This window comes from Corvus cornix, chromosome 2, assembly GCF_000738735.6.
Source record: "Corvus cornix cornix isolate S_Up_H32 chromosome 2, ASM73873v5, whole genome shotgun sequence".
Taxonomy (NCBI): domain Eukaryota; kingdom Metazoa; phylum Chordata; class Aves; order Passeriformes; family Corvidae; genus Corvus; species Corvus cornix.
Window position 1 is genome coordinate 80,331,335 of NC_046333.1, and position 20,805 is coordinate 80,352,139.

At 36.7% G+C, this 20,805-nt stretch overlaps 1 protein-coding gene across 9 annotated transcripts in view; it reads left to right on the top strand.

Moving 5' to 3' along the window:
- The window catches only part of CTNND2 (catenin delta 2), a 655,093-nt gene that overhangs the window by 123,117 nt on the left and 511,171 nt on the right, over nucleotides 1–20,805 (top strand). The window lies entirely within an intron of this gene.

The window sequence follows — 20,805 nt, forward strand, 5'->3', positions numbered from 1 at the left end:
TCAGTGTTAGTAGGCTTCTGTAAGCTTTTCCTACATTCCTTAACATAATTTAATTGAATTGCTCATTTTATTCTCCACTTTCACTCTTTACTGTGGATGGTGGTTTTCAGAGATCTCTCATTTTATTGTTGGCAGTCTGCATGTGGAGTTAGAGTATACGTGGCATGTAAGAGTTATAGATACCTGAATTGCAGAGAAGATGTGTTATTGTAGAATTTTTAAAGGATTAGTAAGAGTCCTAGGAATTTAAAATTTATATACATGTTTTTGGAGGTTTTTGTGTAAAACTTGATGTGAGATTATTTCAGGGCAAAACTGGGTATAGATAGAGGCACTCAGTTTTGGATGATTAAAACCAAAATATTAGAAATTTTCACAGAAATGGTCTTCAGTGTGATGGTCTGTTTGATGCTAGTAAGACAGGTTTGGACATTTTAATGTAAACTTTTGTGGGCTGAGTGTCAGAATTTTTGCTTTTAATGCCATTCTGTACATTAGGAGATGGTTAATATTTCAAACTGGTCTCTCTCACTACCTCGTTTGGTTCAACAGCATCAACATTCCAAAGAGAGACATTAAAATCTGCTGCTTTTAGGCAGCTTTCTCCTTGATGAAGGTGTCTGAATTGGTTCTCCCCTTATAAAGTAGTGATCTTTCCCTGCCAAAGACGTTCACTGCTTCTTGATTTAAATTAACGCAAGAATTCAGCTTATGATATCTACCAGCACTGGAGTAATGGCTGTTGAGTTGTAGAGATTTTATAAAAATTATGACATCAGTCTTCATTGGGTTTTTTGCTATATGCCAGTTCTCTCTTTTGGGTGTTAAAGATTAGTCATATTTTCTGTTCTGAAAAGAGGAGTTCAAGAAAGAAATGTTGTAATGTGGAGTTTTGTTTTGAGATTTATGAAATATCATTGGAATTGAAAATTGCCCATGGTTTAGATGCTTGTATTCTCTTCCAAGTCAATAACATTACTTGTGCATGTTACCAGTGTTTCAGCCTGTGTCACTGCATTATTTTGTAGAAAAATACCTGCCTTAGTTTTTGACTCTCTGATGCAAATGTACAGGGAAGTTACATACATAGGAGATGATATATCTGCTGTTGGAATATGAATCACTGTATGCAACAGTGACAAGAGCTTCTCTGTTGTTGGGTGTTGTGAGGATTGCTGGTTTATACCTGGTTATGTGTTTCACAAATGAACCTCCCACCCCTATAAATCAATTAATTGAGTACCAGAGGGAATTGGCGCTGACTCCACTAGATGAAAAGGGTTTCAAGTGGGAATATATTAGCAAAGTTATTTCTGATTCTTGAGGACCACTGCAAAAAGGAGCCTGTAATAAAGTAGTTCTGCATTCACTTAACACCAAGAAGAGCCTAGCCAGCTAACCTAAGGTTCTGCTGACTAAAAAGATAATGTCTTGAACCATTGTGGTACAAGGTACCAAAATGTAACAGGTTCTCTTAAGGAAACTTTTTTCTTGACAGGTATCTCTAGTCAGACTTACCTTGAAGCTGGAAGACTGTACTAAGCTCCAAAACAAGCCATAATAATAATAATAATAATGTTAATAATAATAATAAACCACAACAAACCCCAAACCTGCTTTTGGGCTTCTTCTTTTCCCCACAGCATTGTGTTTTGACACACTTCCATTATTGAACGTTCTGGTGGAAAAATTCTAGGTAATGCCACAATCCTGTGCTTCAGACAGATGAAATACATTGCACTGATTCGCCATTATGGGAGTAAATGAAGTTAAGTTTCTAACTGACTGTTCAAATGGGTAGCCACCTGCTTTTTAGAAGAAGGAATGAGTTGCTTTACTGTCTGGTATGTGATTTTGCTCTATATGCCCTTTGACTGTAGCCAAAAATATACCTAGAGTTAAATAGACACAATTGTTCAAAAGTACTGCTAATGTAGAGAAATTAAGGTGTTTTTCAACATATCAATCATAATTAAGGTGTTTTTCAACAAATGAAGTATATTATATTTTCTTCATCTATGCTGATGTTTAGCTTTAAAAGGTGTTCTTACATTTTTTTCTCATGGAACACTTGGGGTAACATCATGTGTTACCTCTCATAAAATGAATAGAACATTATTGCTGAGTGATGGCAACAGAGTAAACTGTGGTATTTATGGTACTGATGACTGTAAAAGCTGTTTGCAATCTTTGAAGAGGGCAGGATACAGGAAAGGCACAGAGAAGTAGTAATAAATATTGTATTTATTTCCTCTACTTAAATCTCTTATGTGAAACTTAAATGATTTATTCAGAAAATGTTAAGTTTTGTTGTGCTTGGTTTGAAAAATTCATATGCCTGTGCTGTCATATTTTGAGGAACTGATTTATTGGGCCTAAAAAGTTTACTGGGTTGAAAAATTGTGCTTTATATGTCAGATGTAAAGTGACACACATGATTGGCGTGACTCGATCAGAAGATTTAGCCACATGCTTTTCAAGCTGAGGATATCTGTCAAAAGAGAAATAGGAGCCAGAAAATACAGAAAAGGAGAGAAAATACGGAAGTATTTTGCTGTTGAGGAGTTTGGTTGATTTTGAGAAATGCAAATGCAGAACTCCTTGCTTTAAAATACAGGCCATTTCATTTGTGTTTTACCTCTGGACAAGCATGCTGATTCACTTCTGGGTTTCAGACTTCAGAGATGCAATTGAGAAGTGATAGATACGGAACATGAATCCATTTCTTATCCCTTGCTGCTAACTTTCTTAAGGTCAGATGGCACTGCTGGAGGCAAGATCAGAATCAGTCACTGTATGTCTAAGAAACCATGAGATGCCAGGCAGTGACCTTTGACTTAGCTGTTTTTGAGCAGTCCTTATGAAGAGGAACAGTAAATAACTTCTGTGAAAATGGAAACTGTTGTTTTGGGGTTTTGGTCTGGTTTTTGTTTGTTTTTTTGTGGTTTTTTAGACAGTATCAAGTTCTTTAAAGAGAAATCGACCAATAAACACATCATTTCAGTTTTCCATGCTGTATAAAGTGTATGAAGAAGGATTTTTTTTCTTTCTTATGATATACCTTTGGCCCAATGCTTCACAGATTTTAGAAAACATAAAGCCGTTTTTCTTTGTGCTTTGTCATCTGTTTTTGTCTCTGTAAATATGGGAAAGATTCTTCAACAAAAAAGTGACATCAGGGATCTAATTTGTGAGGATATATGTGATAGATTCAGCTACTTCTGCAAAAAGTATGATGTGCTTCTGATTGGGAATTTCCACCTGCAAAAGAGACTTCTGAGCCCACTTGTTCAAAAACATCCTGGGAAGAGAGCTATTGATGATGCTCCTTTGAAGGTGGAAATAGCTGCTGGGGAGCCTTTTGAGTAAATATGTAATGAAGCTGATGCTTTTCCTGGAAGTCTCCAGACATATATGGTTGACAGTACTTTGGTTCTTGGCATACAGAAAACTGCTCCCTTGGAAGCTGAGGAGGACTGTAGTGACCTAGCAGAGGCTTGTTTTGGCAGATTTAATTTTTATAGAGACACTTGGAAAACATGAGATAAAGTAATTTCCTAAGAGTGAGATCCATCTTGAAGTATGGACAGCTATTTTCAACTCAGAAATAGTACCATACATCTCTTTTATTTTCTTTGTGGCTCTAGATTCCTTTAGCATCTTAGTAGTAGCCTGTTTCAGAGAACAGCTTTCCCTTTCAGAAAACTTATGCAAAGAACTTATGCCAATGTTTAATATTTCTTTTGAATCTGTTTTTATACATACCTATTTCAAATAAAGATACTTGTTTCCAGTTGCCTGTCTTCATTTCACCTTCTCAAGAAAAACATTTAGACTAATTCTTTCGAAATATTTCTCACACCGTTCAAATCAGTATTGATTAATATGGTCTTTAAATCCTACTGCTGATTCCAGAGAGAACAGAAGTCTTTGGCTTTTTTGGTTGCTGGTGGCTTTTGGGTTTGGTTTGGGTTTTTTGGGTTGGGTTCTTTGGGGTTTTTTTGGCTTTGTAAGATGTGTTTTTTTCCTAACATGACTTATGTTGCTTTTAATATTTACTATGTTTTTCCACTAGAAAGTTACTTGTTTGTCAGGCAATTGTGATTTGAAACGATATTAAAAATCACAGGGCAATAATTACTAAGTGTTATTATTCAAGTCAGTATTAAATAAGGGCAATATATCTGACTTAAGTAAACTTTTACATCAGGTGTTAGTACTCTTTGGAAACAATTATGTATGCCATGCACATCTTATATAGGTACATATAAGTAACACTGCAGATAGAAATGGCTGTAGAAGTTCCAAGATGGTTTCTTTGCTCTGCCAGATTGTGTTCCTTGTGTCTTTATATCATGATTGAAGTTTTAGAAAAAAAATCCCACATCTAGATGGATGTTTCAATTCAGGCTATTTTTTTTAAGGCCTTAAGTCCAGAAGAGATGTGAAATCATCTAGTCTGACCAGCAGGTCATGACATTTCATACAGTCATCCAAATTTTGGGCCCCCAAATCTGATTACAGAATAACATATGCACTGTTTTCCCTAATATAATGCATTGCATATTGTAATATGTGATATTCACCAAAATAAAACCCCATTCTTGCCTTATGGGTACCAGTAATTACTCTAGTAATATCAAGTGCTCAGCAGGTTTCCTAAATAGGTTCAATTATGATATATTCATGTCTTGCTTCCCTTCAAACAGCAAGCTCTGTTTCCGCCTTTAAAAGTTTTAGGGGCTCTATTTCAAACCCATGCTAATTATATTCAATCAATAGATATTTGTCTCATAATCTCTCTTAAGTAGCATGTCAATATACTCACTTCCTTAGTTATAGAAGTCCCTTGTTTCCAGTTGGGTTTTAAAATATTCCAGAGAGATATTCCTCTTCTGTTTTCATTAATATATTGATTTAAGACAAGAACTGGACCTGGCTGTATGATATACTTAGAGTAGCACTAGTCTATACAGTGGATACCATGCTTCTAAGTTGCTGGACAGACCAACATATTGAAATATGAAGCTTTGGAGTGTAGCTAGTGCTTCCCAGATACATCTTCAGGTTGATGGGAATTGCTTTTGAGATGCACAACTCCACTACTGGAAATGGCAAGCTGAGTGGAGAAGTTTTGAAGAGTGCCATCACATTGCCTGTTGAAGAAGGAAATAATTTAATATAGTTACTATCCACCCTACTCTATAAGATTCTCAGGTTCCTGATTTAGTCTGGGACAGGTTTCACGCAGTTCTTTGGAGCAGCCTTGAGTGTATTCATGTTGTGCTTCTCAGGAAACAGAAGTTAACAAGACTGGAGACCTAGACAAGTAATAGTTATTCCTGTTCAGAAGCCTGTATCTCTTTAATTCGTGCCAAAGGCACAGTAGCCATAGTAGATGCAGTATTAAGAAACTAAAAATTGCTTCACTGATAAAAGGTTGTAGTGATAATCCAAAACATTTTTGGGATGGTTTGAAATGAGCTGGGAGTGGAAAGGTTTCTGTGAATATTTAGTGTGATAGAAGAGTATTGAGGCAATATATCCTCCCAGCAAAACCATCTTTGAAGAGAGGGAAGAAAATGCTAATTATCAGAATAAAATTAGAGTTAAATATGATACTATTTTGACTTGAAGTAATGTTGAAAAATTAGTCTTTCAAAGCCACGAATTTCAGAGAAGCTGGATAGAATGCCACTTAGCAACAGCTCAGTCTAATGCTAATTTAAAGCATTAAGAAAGGCCATCACAAAGAAAAGCAAAGTATCCTTTCTTATCAGGCAGCCAGTATATGAACATACTTTTGGTAATGGAAAAGCTCTTCTGCCTTAGATTATTTTTTTGCCATTAGTGGAATAATTTCAAACTTGGAATAAAGATACCCTATGAAAGTAATAATATTGATCTCAATGCCAACAGAATTTAAATTTTAGTATATTGAATTTCTAACATTTTAATGTATTACATTTATAACTTTTTTAAGATCATTGATGACTTTCTCTCCAGTATCATTCATTAGGGCTTTTTTAAACATAAAGTGCTTTCACTCCTAAACCTGACTTTTATAACCAGCATAGTGGAAGAGAGTCTTTATTTCACCTCAAAGTCACTTAAGAGGGAGATCTGAGCTTAAAATACTTACAAGAAGCAAGTCAAGTTGTGCCTTTTCCTGTTCTGATGCATCTCCCTCTGTTGTTCTGGCAAACACGAACTTTAGCAGCCGTGTGGGGAATGCTGCTGGGAAGCTGAGTGGGTAGGAAATACGAAAAAATGAGATGGCAGCTCTGGGTTATAGGAGGTCTAGTGAGTTGCTTTCCCTTTTGGTGAAGGGCAGTCGGAACCAAGTGTCAACTTGTTTGCAAGTATTGGGCTTTTTAGCATGGCTGTTGTAAACATACTCTTTGGGCCATGAATTTAACCAACTTTCATGTAATACTTGGCATTATTAGGAAAGTTCAACATAATATGCCTATATAATTGTACAGGGGGATGGAAGTTTTGGGTGTGTCCCCCACAAATCTGTCCCACTTCTTTCTCTAAAAATAAGTTACAATCTTTATGAGACTTAGCTATCTAACCTGTTTTCGGCAGTTTTCTCTTTCTGTGCTTGAATTAGGCAATATCCATCGACAGTAATTTCCCTTTGCACAGAGAATATCTGAGGCTTGAGTTCCATGGCTTTCAAAACCACCACACCTCTTCTACAGAGAAAATTAAGTGCTTTAAAAAGACAAAACTCTGAATGCTTCAGTTAGTGATTACTTTTATTTCTTCTGTCTTCCTGGGAAATGAAAAAAAACCCCCAAAAACAGCACTAAAAAGCATTTTCCAGATTCCACAGTGACCCGTTTCCTTTAAGTTGTCTTGCCAGTACTTTTCATGCAGCTTGCTCTTAAAACTTAAATTTTAAATGGGATTTTTGAAGTAGATTTGCTTTTTGTAATTAGTTTAGCAATTTTTGTTCCTTTTATGTAATTTTGAAAACTTTACTACTTCTGTTGTGTTTCCCCATCTGTTTCTCTGTGTTTTCTCACATAATATTATTTTCTACTCCTGATGCATTTGCTGCCAAATGAAACTCTTGCCTTCATGTGGGTAGTTTAAATCTTCTGTATTTTTAGGTAAAACTACTTTAGGAGTAGCTGAATTCTATGCATTTTATGTTTTGATAAAATACATTACAATTCTGTTTATCCCCATACATGGAAACTAGAACCCAGCAAATGCTAAACTGAGTTTAAACTTAAGTCTACCCCAGAGTAGTAACATTAGACTTAATGTTATTTGGGTACATTACTACCCAAATAACATTAACTTAGTCTGTGAGTTACAGAGTTATAAGAATAAACCAGTTTAGAATAACACAATAAATTGATTTCAGCATGTGGAACATGTACTTCTCTTTGTTCCTTCTCTGAGGTGAAAATGTGTTAATCTCTGAAATTTCTGGTGAATTCTAGTTGCTTTTGATGAGGATCTTCCCAGTGTAAAGGGAAAAAAGGGCAGTAAAGGACATTATCTTTAAAAAAAAATAATTTGAAGATTCATAGTTCTAGACAAATTAATTGCTTAATTCATAATTCATAACATTGCATTTCAGGTAAAACATCACCTACTTTATTTTGGAGGAAGGCTTTAGGTGGATAACCTACAACATGCTTACTAGTGGAGCCAGACTTTTTGTGGGGGTTCCTTGCTACTCTTAATGAGTTTTCTTTTTCTATGCAAAGAGCAAATCCAAGTCCTGAGGCCCAAAGAGCTTTTTCTCCCTTTTATTTTTTAAGAGGTTTCACTGTGAATTTATTTTTTCTAAGGGGTAGAAATGAGGTGATATCAGCTTAAACTTTATTTGAGACCTTGTCATTAGTGCAATACTCTTTGAGCATGTTTTTTTGGATACATGTGGAAGACTCTTTCATATAAAGAAAAAAGTTTAATTAATTTGATGTTAGTTGCAGTTACAGGAGATTTTGATTTGAAAGTGGCACAACAATGGACTAATCACAATTGAAGTAGAAATTACAGTTAAAGGAGTACATCAATTGCACCATACAATTGATACTATATAAATGGAATTCAATTATCCAGAACAGGCTCAGCATCATGATGCGGAGCATCCCCCAGTCCCCAGAAGGAAATGTGTTCGTCGAAGTCAACTGAAGGCCAGAACTCTCTTCAGAAAAGAGTTACTTGGTTCATTAAGAGTTCCATATAATTTACATAAAGCTATTCAGCAAGCTAAGCTCCCCAGTGGGGACCATATTCCTTCCTCCATCACCCTCTGAGTCCAGTAGCATGACCTGTCCTACATGGCTGGAGCTCAAGACTGGCAGCCACCGGGGAGTGAGGCAGGTCTCCCAGGAGGTGAATCCCAGCTCAGCCCAATTGCCTGGAGTCTGCTGTTGCATTGGAACTTTATCAGTCACTCATGGTAGGTGGAATCACAGCAGGAAAAGTCACTTGCCAAGGACATGACTGGGCTCTGCAGAAAAACATAAAACAATAATCTAAGCACCTATTACAATTATATGAGTAAAAGATACCCTTGATCAGAGTTATAGGATCATAATTTATAAGCAAGTCCAGTACATACAGAAGTTACATTATTTTAACCAGAAGCTAAAACTAACTAGCTTAACCTCTGAAACTACTTTTGTTTTGCTCTGGGTCTACATTCCTTTCATTCAGGGGCAGGCACTTAGGCAAACAGTAGAAATACTTCACTGATACAGTCAGTTTGTCTAAAACAAAGGCACCCTTGGGTTTCCCTTGGCAGGGAGATGAGTTTGACTTCCTTTTCAACGTTTGTGATCAATCATGCCATTATTCTCCCCTGAGCCTTCAGGTCATGTAGCCTCTATTTATCTTTTCAGAGCATTCCTTCATTATGGGTGTCTAAGTGAGTGTGTAGAGGGGCTGTGTGGGGTGGGGATGTCTTTGATCTGTTGCAGCTCTTTGGCCCCTGATTTTCCAACATGTGATTGGAAATCTTTTTTTCTCCTGTGTAGAAATTTACCTTTTTGGGTAATAATCACTTGTGACACCAACTTTTGTAAGGAAAAACCTGTCACTGGTTATCTGCTCGACAGCAAAAAGAGTAAAACTTCTGTTTCTGTTAGTATTCCCTCAGTTTCTTTAGTCTGGATTGTAACAGAGCAGATAGCTGCTTATAGACTATTTCTTTAGTTGCTTCAAAATGTGAGCTGTACTTCCCAAATTTCATCTCTGTTCCTTTAGTTGCCACATTTTTTTTCCTGGACTTCTCAAAAAGCATTATTCTTTACATTTTTCAGACCCATGTCTTACGCATTACTAGTTCCTCTGTGTGTTGAGCTTTCCTTACTTGGATTTCTAGCGCCCTCCAACATAACGATCTGAGTAATCTGGAATGACATTTTGCTGCTTAGTGTGGTATTCCATCACTCTAACCTGCAATTCATGTTGCAGTGTTATCCCATGGTCATGATTATCCATCTACCCCAACAGTAACACAGTGCAATTATGTGCCTGACTGTGTAAATAAGATTTAAATTGAGCTGTTTGTATACCATTACCAGCCTCTTCTTCCAGGAAAAATTGTAGTTCGTGTTCGCATTGCTAGGGAATTTTCAACAGATTTTTTTCAGTGAAAAATGGAAAAAAAAAAAAAAAGGTGCAGAATGAGAAAATTTTCTGACTTTATCTGTTCAGTTCTATGTATTTCATAATCTTCAGAGTCTTGATGTGACTAATTAGGTTTACGATTTGTACTGTATATTGCCTTGAAAGTGGTAAATATTTTGTTCACCTCTTGTCTGATTCCAGCAGAGTAACACATCTTGGTAAAATCCTGTTTATATTTTTAGTGTATTATTATTTTCTGAAGTATCTTAGTGCTTTGGGTTTTGCAGCTGGTACCCCTGGAAAATATTATTTTCATTTTTCAAAGTAGTTCCAGATTTTTTTTTCCTCCTTTTTTTATTTTTCCTGTACATGGTTAGACCCGTCTTTGTTCAGCTCATTGTCAATCTAGGTCATTATTTGAAGCTTTTGTTGACAGACCTCTTGAGGGTAAGTACATCTGATGCTATAAATAGGGTTGATTCTTCATAATAAGTCAGCAGATTCACTTGGAAATTCTCGGCTTTGTAGTAGGTTTGATGAAATGGAAGATCTACTGCATTCTTCTGTCACCTAGTAGCATAATCATGTTTAATTAATTAACATCTTCAAAACTGTGACATTCCAGAATTTAGTAATTTTGAATTAATACAGGATTACTAATTTTGTTTAGAAGGGTGAAATGGACTCCTTAAATGATCTCTTTTTTAATGTTATTTTTTAAACTCCTATTTTTATTTCACAAAGCAGTGCTTGCACAAGAAAACCTGTTCCAGCACATTTTTTGCTGTTCTGTTTGTTCCAGGTCACAGAAAATAGAGGATACTGTTTCTCTTACTGTATGTTTTCAGTAGCCTGTACTATGAAAATAGATGATTGTTTGGATTAGTTTTTTGTTTGTTAGTTTACCACAAATTGTGTCAGGGACCAACCAAACAGTACTCATTCTTACCACAAAGTAAGGTAGCTGCGTGGTAGAGCTCCAAGATGTTCTATTAGCTAAAAACTTTCAGGCATTCAAAAACCTGGGATAGGTTGTGTTTTCTGTATGGCTACAACCACAGGAGTGGAGTTAGGCACAGCTCTGTCTTCAACATGTGCATGGGTACCATTCTGAAACCTTTGAACATATAGGCACTATATGTGGTGCTGGAGCTTTAAAAATCAGAAAATACTTCCTGGTTTCACATTCTCTAATAATCTTTATAAGGCTTATATAAACAGTGAGTAAATTCTTGAGATTAAATTAGCAATGTAGTTTCATCCTATGGGCACAACAAATGTATTATGGAAGCAGGTAGAAGAGGAGGTAAGCACCTGTGTCTCTGTAAGTAGGACTGGGTGTCCCACTGTGATGCATGTTGGGATTGATAAGCATTGTAGATAGGTGTGCAGACTGCAGTCTGTAAGGATTTGCTGAAATGCACCCCACAGCTGAAATGCAGCTGAGGGACTGAACAGTTGGAACTTAATACACAGTCTATAATAAATCTGATAGCCACTAAAACTGAGGTTTGATGCAGTGCCTGTTTGCTGATTCTGAATTAGCATTGCTGCTGGTGCTGTTCTTTACCTGCCAGATTTGCTGTCAGACACAGAAATATAGATTAATTGATAGCAAATGCCACAGTGATGCCTATCTAAATGCAGAAAAGCTAAGCTAAGTTAATAACTTAAATAAATTACTTATTTATTTAGTAATACATGAATATTTAAAAGCTGATGAGAAGTCCACTAAGTGCTTTCTATTTAATTTTAGAAAGTGAACTACAGTTTATTCCAAAAATTTTTAAAAGTAAAAACAAGTGAAAAAGTATTTTCTGCACCAGTGGTGTGTGAGAGATATGCAGCTGTATTCCCTCATGTGGCATGAGAAATTGTCCGATACTTAAAATCTTTGCTAGATTGTTTGTGCATGAGAGAGAGAGAGAACATTTACACTGTCAGTAGTTTTGGTGCACTTTGGTTTGCAAAGGCCATACCTAATGGTGTTTCCTGTATGCATTGGGAATGAAAGGATTTAAAGAAATCTGTCTGGTTGTTGTCAGTTTAGTCAGAACAGAAGCAAGTGCATTCCCTCCTCTTTTCATCTTTTTTGTCTATGGTGAGATTCATATGAAGTTTATGCTTCTCAGTTTTTCCCACCACATACAGTTTTGCGTCTGATTTTCTTGTGTTGACAACTTTGTCTCCTCCCTCTCTATTAATCTGTGGTTGTGCAAAGAGCTACCTTATGGCTTCTTACACTAAGTTTGCATGGTATATAGGGTTTCTTGAGGGTTTTTTTGTTGTTGTTGTCTTTTATTTAATAAGGTAGGCTGTTAATCTATGGCTATAATGCAAGATTTATAGGTATAGTTAACAACTTTTATGAGGCCAGCTACACCCTTTTCTGTGGTCTAACTTACACACCTCAATGTTTACCTTTTTTTTTTTTTTTTTTAATACAGGCAATGGTTCCTTTTAGTGTAGCAGTGCACAGGTATGCATATAGGGAAGTAAAGTCTTTTAAAAAAAGAATATTAATTTGTGTCTGTTCTGTTCAGAATTCTGTTCTGTAATTTATGTTCTCTTCTGTTTTAGATATTCGTAAAGATTTCCACGTTGTGAAACTTACATTTGATTTTTTTTCAGTTGAATTTTTTGATCCCTAATCTGCATTAATAATCTTCATTACTTGAAAATGGAGAAATAGGCATAGAGGTTGTTTAAACTGTCATCAGTGATTGTGGTGAGGCCTGAATGGACTGACTTAAGAAAGCTGAAAATCTTCAGGTTAACACTGAAAAGGATTGTATTAACGTTGACAAAGATGCACAAGATACTCAAATTAAAATAATTCTGATCTTAATTTGAATATTCTTGACATAAACCTTCCTAGTTGGGTGTGTTTATTTTTTAGCATTTGCTTTCTATGTATGTACTTGAAAGAGTCATCAAATGGTGGCATCAGTGTGTCCTTGCAGTTGTGGTCTAACATTGCCTTTTTTCCTTGGAGTTCAAAATTAATTGGTTTAGATAATAAATTGCTGTGGAAATTTTAAAATGTTTCTGTTCATTACTGAAAAGCATGGTATGGGGAAGATTACTTCAACTCCATTCACTTTAAAAAGTAAATTTAAAGTTTATCATCAGCTGTATGCTTTTCCCCCCCCCCCCAGTGTCAGAGTAGTTACTTTATAGCAGAAAAAAACTCACCTGTTTTCATTTCTTTTTCTGCAATGTTCCCTGAGACTTCTAAGAAATTTTTCACCTGCATTCCCTACTGGATAAAATTTTCAACGTGATGCCCTGTGCCAGTGAAGAAAAAGCCTACACCGTTCCTTCAAAGAATATAGAATTTTTTTCCTAACCTTAGGCTTATTATGATCTTTAAGTTGAATGCAATGTTGCTGTAATGCTTCATATAGTGCCTTTAATTTCTCCTTCATTATTTCTGAAGGAAGCAAATTGAAATCAGGAAGGCCAAAGCGTACTTGGAGCTGAATGTGAAGGCATAAAGTGACAGAAAAGGGTTCTGCAAGTATTTTCCAGAGGAAAGTCAGGAAATTTGCGGGTCCATGGTTTAATGTTGGAGGCAATCTAATGGTGGACAACATAGAAAAAGCAGAAATTTTCTTTGTTTTTTTCAGTTGTTCCGAGACAAGGGACGATACCATGGCAGAGGCACAGGTTCAGGACTGTTTAGAGAAAATGGATGTATTCAGATTCTTGGGGCTCTATGCCAAGATTGACAAGAGCTCATTTAAGTAATAGGACTGCAAGGCAGCTGTCATTCAAGAGGAAAGTCCTGGGAACTAGAAGGGAGACTAACCTTATAGCAGTCTTTACAAAAGTAAGGAGAATGGTACAGGGGTACACGGGCTGTGTCAGGTCAGTGTCAATCCCCAGGAGGGTCATGGAACACATCCTCTTGTTTCCAGACACATGAAGGGTAAGAATGTGCCTAGAAAGAGCACAGATTTCTGCAGTGCAGTCAGCATTTTTTTGGCTGTGAATGAGGGGAGCACATGTGATATTGTGTAACTGTAACTTTATTAAGGCTTCTGATATCTTCTCCCACTCTGTTGTCAACAGCAAGCTGAGGAAGCATGGGCTGAGTGTTGAGTGGGCTGAAAATTGGCTGGATTACTGTACTGAAAGAGTAGTAATCCATATTACAGCTAACCAATTGACCAACTATCAGACAGTAAGAAGTGAAAATACCTCAGGGGTTGATTCTGGGACTCCTGCTACTCAATTCTGCAGTGACTTGGGTGACAGAACTGAACAGAATGCACCCTCAGCAAATTTATGAATGAGACTAAATTAGGGTGATGCTTGGAAAGCCAAATTGAGCTTCAGTCTTAAATCATTCCAAGACCTTGAATGAACTGAGGACTTAGCCAGTAGGAAACTCATGTATTTAAAAAGAGCAGACTGAAATTCTGCTTCTGAGATGGAATAACACCATGGCTGGGAAGCACCTGTCTGAGTCACAGCCCTGCTGAAAAGGACTGTGATCATTAAGAATGTCAAGCTGAATGGGAGCCAGCAGTGTGCTTTTCACTGCAGACAAAACTCACCATGTGCTGAGCTGCATTAGAAGGAAGGAGCAACATGTCTGGCAGACTGAAGGAAATTGTTACCATCCCAGCTTGGAGCTGCTTCTTGGACAACTGAGTGTCATTTTGGTAACCCCCAATACAGAGGGGATATTGAGAAACTAGAAATAGTCCAGGATACTAAACTGGTTGGAGGCCTAGACCACATGAAGTAATGGGGAGCTGCGATTTTTGGGGAGCTGGGCCAGGTGAAGCAGAGGCTAAGGTCGTGACCTTAGGTTAGTTCACAGTAACATCGAAAGGAGGGACAAAGATGATCCGACCAAACTTTTCTCAGTAGGGGTATATAGTTTAGCAGGGTTCAATACCATAAATGATGGCTTGGGGAGTTCAGACTGGACACAGGAAAATTTTCTTCATTAAGAGGTTATTGTAGCAATTGAAGAGGTGACTAGAAAGGCTGAGAGGTTGATTTTTCCAGTCAACTACATAAATTCTGGTCTGGTGTTGGGAATGATCATATTTTTAGTGGGAGGTGAGATTAAGTGATTTCCAGCCAAAATTTCTGTGATTCTGTATTGATTCTATGATAATGTACAATTTTACTGAAATTATAATTTAAACCTTTTCTATGTAGACAATGGAAAATACAGTTTGAGGAAGGACAGTATGGCTTAAAATTTCCCCCATTGTGATTACTTAGCTTTTAATGCTTTAAAAATAGGATAGAAACTGAGGATAGCTGATTATTGAAGTCTAATCTCAACACTTTTCACTGTTTATATTAAGTGGCAAGCAGTGAAATAGATCAGACAACATAACTGGTGGATAAAGGGGAAAATTAGCTAACACAGAGTGGAATACTGGAAGATTTTGGTGAGATTTAGGTTTATTTCACCCCTGGAGATGTCATCTATCTTTTTAAATAGGTTTTAGACACCAAGCTATTAATTCTCAAACTCTACCAGATCTTAGTACTTGCAAGAGATAAACATGTGGAAATAAATAAATAAATAGCTTTTTCTTCATGTTACTAATAAAAAAAGTGTAAAGGTAGCCTCACATTTAGATTTGATATCCTTTTTCTCAAACTTTGTATGACTGATCCCATCTTTTCACAATGCCTTAGCTTTTTAATTAATTTTTTTTTTTTTAATTTGGAAAAGTAGCATTTACCTTTATTTCACACAGCTTGCATGTGTATGTACAAAAAGAGAGACAGTAAAGGTCCCTTCAGGGAGATCAGGCACTTCTATCCTGTCAGTTGCTTATGTCAGGTTGAATATCTGGAGAAGAGCAAAATAGGTATGAAAACGATGTTACACACTTTAATATGGCAAAGATTCCTATCTCATGGGGGTTGAACCTTCCCTTCAGAGGATTCAGAGCTAATTCATAGAGACTTTGCATCTCCCCATGTGACTTGGGCCTCAGGTCACAGAAAGTAAGTCCAGGCAAGTCAGTTAGGCCTTCAGCAGGAAAATTAATCACCCCACTGGCTGTGTGTAGCATATAAATAATTAGGCTGGGAATCAGAGCAAGTTATTCCCAATAAAGGGAACTGAGTGACTTCATGTTGCTGCAGTAAGCTGGCTGTCTGTGACTGCTTGGTCTCCGTGGCAGAGAGAACAGTCAACACTTTTGGAATGCATGATCAGGTCTGCAGGAGACTATTCTTTGTGTTAATCCTTAGATTCAGCAAAGTATTTCCTGGTGTTTGTTCAGCTCTCCCTAGAGCTGAGGGAGAAATACAATGTAATTGTTGCAATGATGGATTTTAGGATACAGTATGTTGATTGTTATCTTTCTAATACTGAAGTGGTTGGCATGCAAACACACGACTGTTTTAAATCAGACACAGTTCTTGTTCTTTTAGCAGTTATTTAGAGGAAGTTCCAATGTCAGCATTCCAGATGAAGATTTCAGGCAATGGAAGGATGATAGTGTCCTGTTTGTGACTACTTTATCAGATTATTTATACAGTAGATGTATACAAATACCTGTTTCTGCCCTCTTTCCTTAAATCCTAATAAATGCTTGATGCTTTGAAGAAAATCTGTACTTCAAGGGCTTTTGTGAGCATCTTGTAGCTTACTAAGATGCTGTTCGACACTGCTGTTTTACCTTTTGTGCTGCTCTTAATGAGTATTGTCTTTCAATTCTGGGCCATACCCTATAATCCAATGTATTTGAGCAATGCCCAGAAGGGGGATGTAATAATAATAAAATTTTCTGCAGAATCTGCTGCAGCTAATGTACGTTATCTAATGTGCAAGCATTTTCTACAGCAGTCTGTTCACAGTTAAAGTTTACTTTCTCCAATTCCTTGTTGCATCACTATCAGTAAAACTGATGTTCTGCATTTTCATATGTTTGTAAAGCCTTATTGTCTTCAGCAAGTTTCTGTAATTTTGGCTGTTTGAAGTAATTTTGCTAGAGTGTTCTTGGTTATTACATCAATGAAGATGCTTTCCGACTAAGATACTGCCTAGATTTGGATTACAGATATCATCTGGGGTTGCGCTATTTTTTCAGTAGGTATTGCATTTCTGCAAGTTAATTTTAGTGCTAATGAAGTTGTAGGTCTGCAGCACAAAAATTCCTATGAAGTTATCTTGTTGATATCTCAATTTTTTTTTCTTTAGCGTGATATATTTTATTGTATAGTTGTGTAAAAAGCTTACCTTTCTCCATTAGCACTTTATTCCCAACACAGTAAAATTCTTTCCTATTTCTAGGACCTATGGATGCTGTCGTGCAATTTTTGAATTAGAATAACTTAATCTTCAGTATCCTTGACACTTTCATAGTAAGTTAGCACAACCTCCGGAAGCAAGTTTTTGTAAACAAGATTTTTTTATCTGCATTACTTGTGTAGTGGAACAACATAAATAATACAGGTGTAGCTTTCTCTCAGTGGCTTGACAGTCAGTCTGTATCTGTGAGGGCTAGTACTGAGTTTGTTAATATGCTGAGGAAGACCTGAGGTGGCTTCATGTGATCAGAATTCCTCATGGTTTTGAGCACTTGTAGTCTCAAAAGGAAATAAATGAATTGCTTCTAGATCCCAGCATGTGTTGAATGGCTTGCAGAGGCTTGGTGCTCTACCTGTCTCTTTTTGACGTCTCACCTCTCCACAATTCCCTAGATGCAAGACTTTGTCTTGTTATGTTGCTGTCTTCTGAGATTCAATTCCCTAAACTTCATTTTCTCCATGCTCCAAAGCTGCCTTTGTTGTGTTCAGTCTTCTGAGCTGTGAAAGGTACTAAAGGTTTCCATCTACAGGGATGCTAGAAAATGAAATGGGACAAAAAGAAACGATACAAAAGGAGATCATAAAGCACGTCTATTTGTCTGGATATGGCAAATATGAAATGATCTTACTTCTTGGGCAGGAAGGAGTTACTCAGTTCTTCATCTGACCTCCCTGGCATACTCTTGCTCTATTCAGGCATCTGGGAAGTCCTTTCTCATGTTACTTTCTTACCACAGAGGATGTGAAGAACAGACAGACTGATGTAGCTGTATTCATATGAATAGCTAGAAATTAAATTTTCTAGCAATTTCTGTGTAAATATAATTGTGAAAGGGGAATTATCCCGCAGATCCTTGAGCATAACTCTACTCACCTGAACATCATAATACAGTTGGTGAAGTATGAATTGTTTGCCAGTCAGAGGGCTTAGAGATTTGAGTTGAATCCTAATTTTAATTCTGAAGAGATGGCTTTGAAGACTGGGATTCAAATGATGTTTAAGTTAATTCTTGAAAATAAATCCTTACATAGAAGTACAAAAGCAATTTTAGCATATAAATTTCCAAATGTAAATTATGTAATATCCGATTCCTGTGACTTTTTACATCAGCTTTCATTTTTTTTTCTACTGTTGGAACTTACTTTGCTGTTTCAAAAGGAAGCAGGATATATTTACATAATTTTTACACAAATTTTAAGTACAGCAAATAACTTGTATGTGAATATTTTATACTAACAACTTTCATATCTACCTTAAATTATGTAGCGTGTTGTTTGGCTTTCCAGAAGGGTTTTGTCTAGTTTTTCATAAATTTCAAACTTGAGATGGGTTTCAAATTTGACATCCATATCTGAGATATGTATTTGTATGAGATTTTGGAAATGTCCTTTGTATTTTAAAATACTAAAAAGCCTGTAGAATGTTAAAAGTCTAGTCCACTGCTGAAAAAGCTAAATCAAGAAATTAAGTTAATGCCTCATAAGAGTTTTGAGAAGGAACACTTGTTATTTCTCTCTTGGTAAAAAGTACATTTGTTTTTGTGTCTTTCAGGGTATTTTGGTTGTTTGCTTGGTGATGGTGGGTTATTTTAATTGGGGTTTTTTTCAGTGACTAGAAAGAAATACCTCCAACCGGAGAGAAATATTTGAAAGCAAATGATTAATTAATCACCCAGATTAAGGACTACGTCAGGAGGTTATTAATAAAAATATCTGTGTATCAGTGGAAAGTTAGATAGTGTACAGTTGAGGACTTGGAGACAGTGGTGTGATGTGTAGGCATGGCTAATGTTTTGAGGATTACTTGTTACTGAGTTAACAAGGTTAGTTTTCCTGTCCTATTATATAGTAAAATAGAACTACGCGCTGCGCATTCTTGTCCTCTGTATTGCAAGGTCCCAAAAAAGAATTGTGCAAAAAGGTTATTGGTCTTTCTAGGAAAAAAAAGTACTGTTATTTTCCAAATGCTCAAGATGAAACATGTCAGACTTGTTGAAATATTCCTCCTATCTTTCTTTCCTCCTACTTCCTGTCTCTTGACTTCCAAGGTAACATCTTGCTCCTGACTAATCATCATTTTCCAACAAGGAAATATTTCAGAGGAATGTTTTAAAGGGAATCTAATGGTAAATACAGCTAAAATTTTAATATTACCTAATCAGTGTGCAAAGCAATTTTGAATCACTTGCACAACCCAATTCCAGTGTGACAAGCAGTGAAGATTATAAATATTGCCAACTTACTGATACAAATTAATTTACACTTGTTTATTTAACATGAAGAGGAAACTATTTTTAATGATCTTACTCATTAAACGCACAAAATCTGATGCATTTAGTGCGAACTGCATGGCTATTTTATTCCTGCTGGTATAGCAGTGTTGTGAAAGAGTGAGCAAAATCCAGTTTGTTCTCATGCATCTACTGTCTGATTTTTCTCTGAGCTCTGAATGTTTGCATTCTGTCTTCATTTACTCCTTTACAAGCTTATTGAATTTTATTAGTTATCACTGCAAGCTAAATGAAATACAAGTAGTTGCACAGCTGCAGTGATATGAGTCTGAACTGCCTCATCATCCTTACTTGCAGTAATATGGAAACAGGAAAAAAATGAGCTTGATTATAGATCTCAGGAACTTTGCCAGAACCAATATACAAATGATTCCCTCAAAACAGAATCATTTTGCACTAGGGATCTTTAAAAGAACAAAAAAACCCCAAAAAACCAACAAAACTGGGGGGGTGGGGGGACCACCAAAAAACCCAAATCCAGATCAGTTAGTCTCTTTAATTCTCAGATACTGAGCATTCTTTGTCTTCTCAAGTCAGTGAGAAGTGTGGGCTCCCACTGTCTTCTAAAATTGGACCAATATGAAGAAAGTTTTGTTAAGTTACCTTAGTGTAACAGACGTGTATCCTAATGCACTCTAGTTGAGTTTGCGTAATTGTGGCAGAAACAGCTGTGACTGAATATTGATCTTGGCTATCACAATAAAACTATTTATTTTGTGTACATAGAAATATGTATTTTAAGCTTCCAGAATGAGCGCTTTTGTACTCTGCATTTAGGTAATTTCACAGTATTACAGCAGGCATACAGACTGGAGTGAGGGAACATCTCTCTGGTGGGGTTGTACCTGTTGAGCTGCTGCTTGTAATTCCTATTTAGTGCTGTGTTTGTTTGTTTTGTAAATATTGTTTTCTGCAGTTCCTGCTCTGTAGGTTCACAAAAACTATGCCTTGAAGATTTCAAGCTGATTTGCCCTGAGATTTTTCCCAGTGGTGCAGGTTGCCTTAAGAAGCACAGATCAAGGCAGTGTTGTAAACAGGGAGCAGCAATCTGTCTCCTGAGAAGGGAGTTACGGAGCTCTTTTTGGAACTCCAAAGACAGTGTGTGCTTTCACACGTGCAGTGTGTCTGTACTGGCTTTTGCACCAGCCCTGTTACTCCAACAGTCACAAAGTCACAGTGCAGGTCAGGCTTTGCAAGCAGCTGATAGAAACGTGAAATGGCAGCTGCACAAAGGGGAGTCATGGGCCTGGGTATCTGTCATTAAGTTACCCTCAGCTTACGTAGGCAGGAAGGACTGGTCTGCGCAGACACGAGGATGTAAGATGCTTTTAGCATAAAGCCAGCCTCACTTGAAGGTCACGAAAAGCTATTTAGCAGTAGAGCAGCTGAAGGGGTGTGCTGTTCAGAACTGTACATCATACCTTGCCTTCATTCCAAAAAAGTTTTAAAGTTTTATAATCAGCTTTTGTCGCTCAGAAAGACAGCGTGGAGTCTTTAAAAGATAGCTTTAAATGTAGATTTTTAACCTGTATTTTGGATTTCTGCATTACACTCCCCAGAATGCTACTAAAGATCAAATCTTACAGATCATTTATGAATTTATTTGTAAATCTGT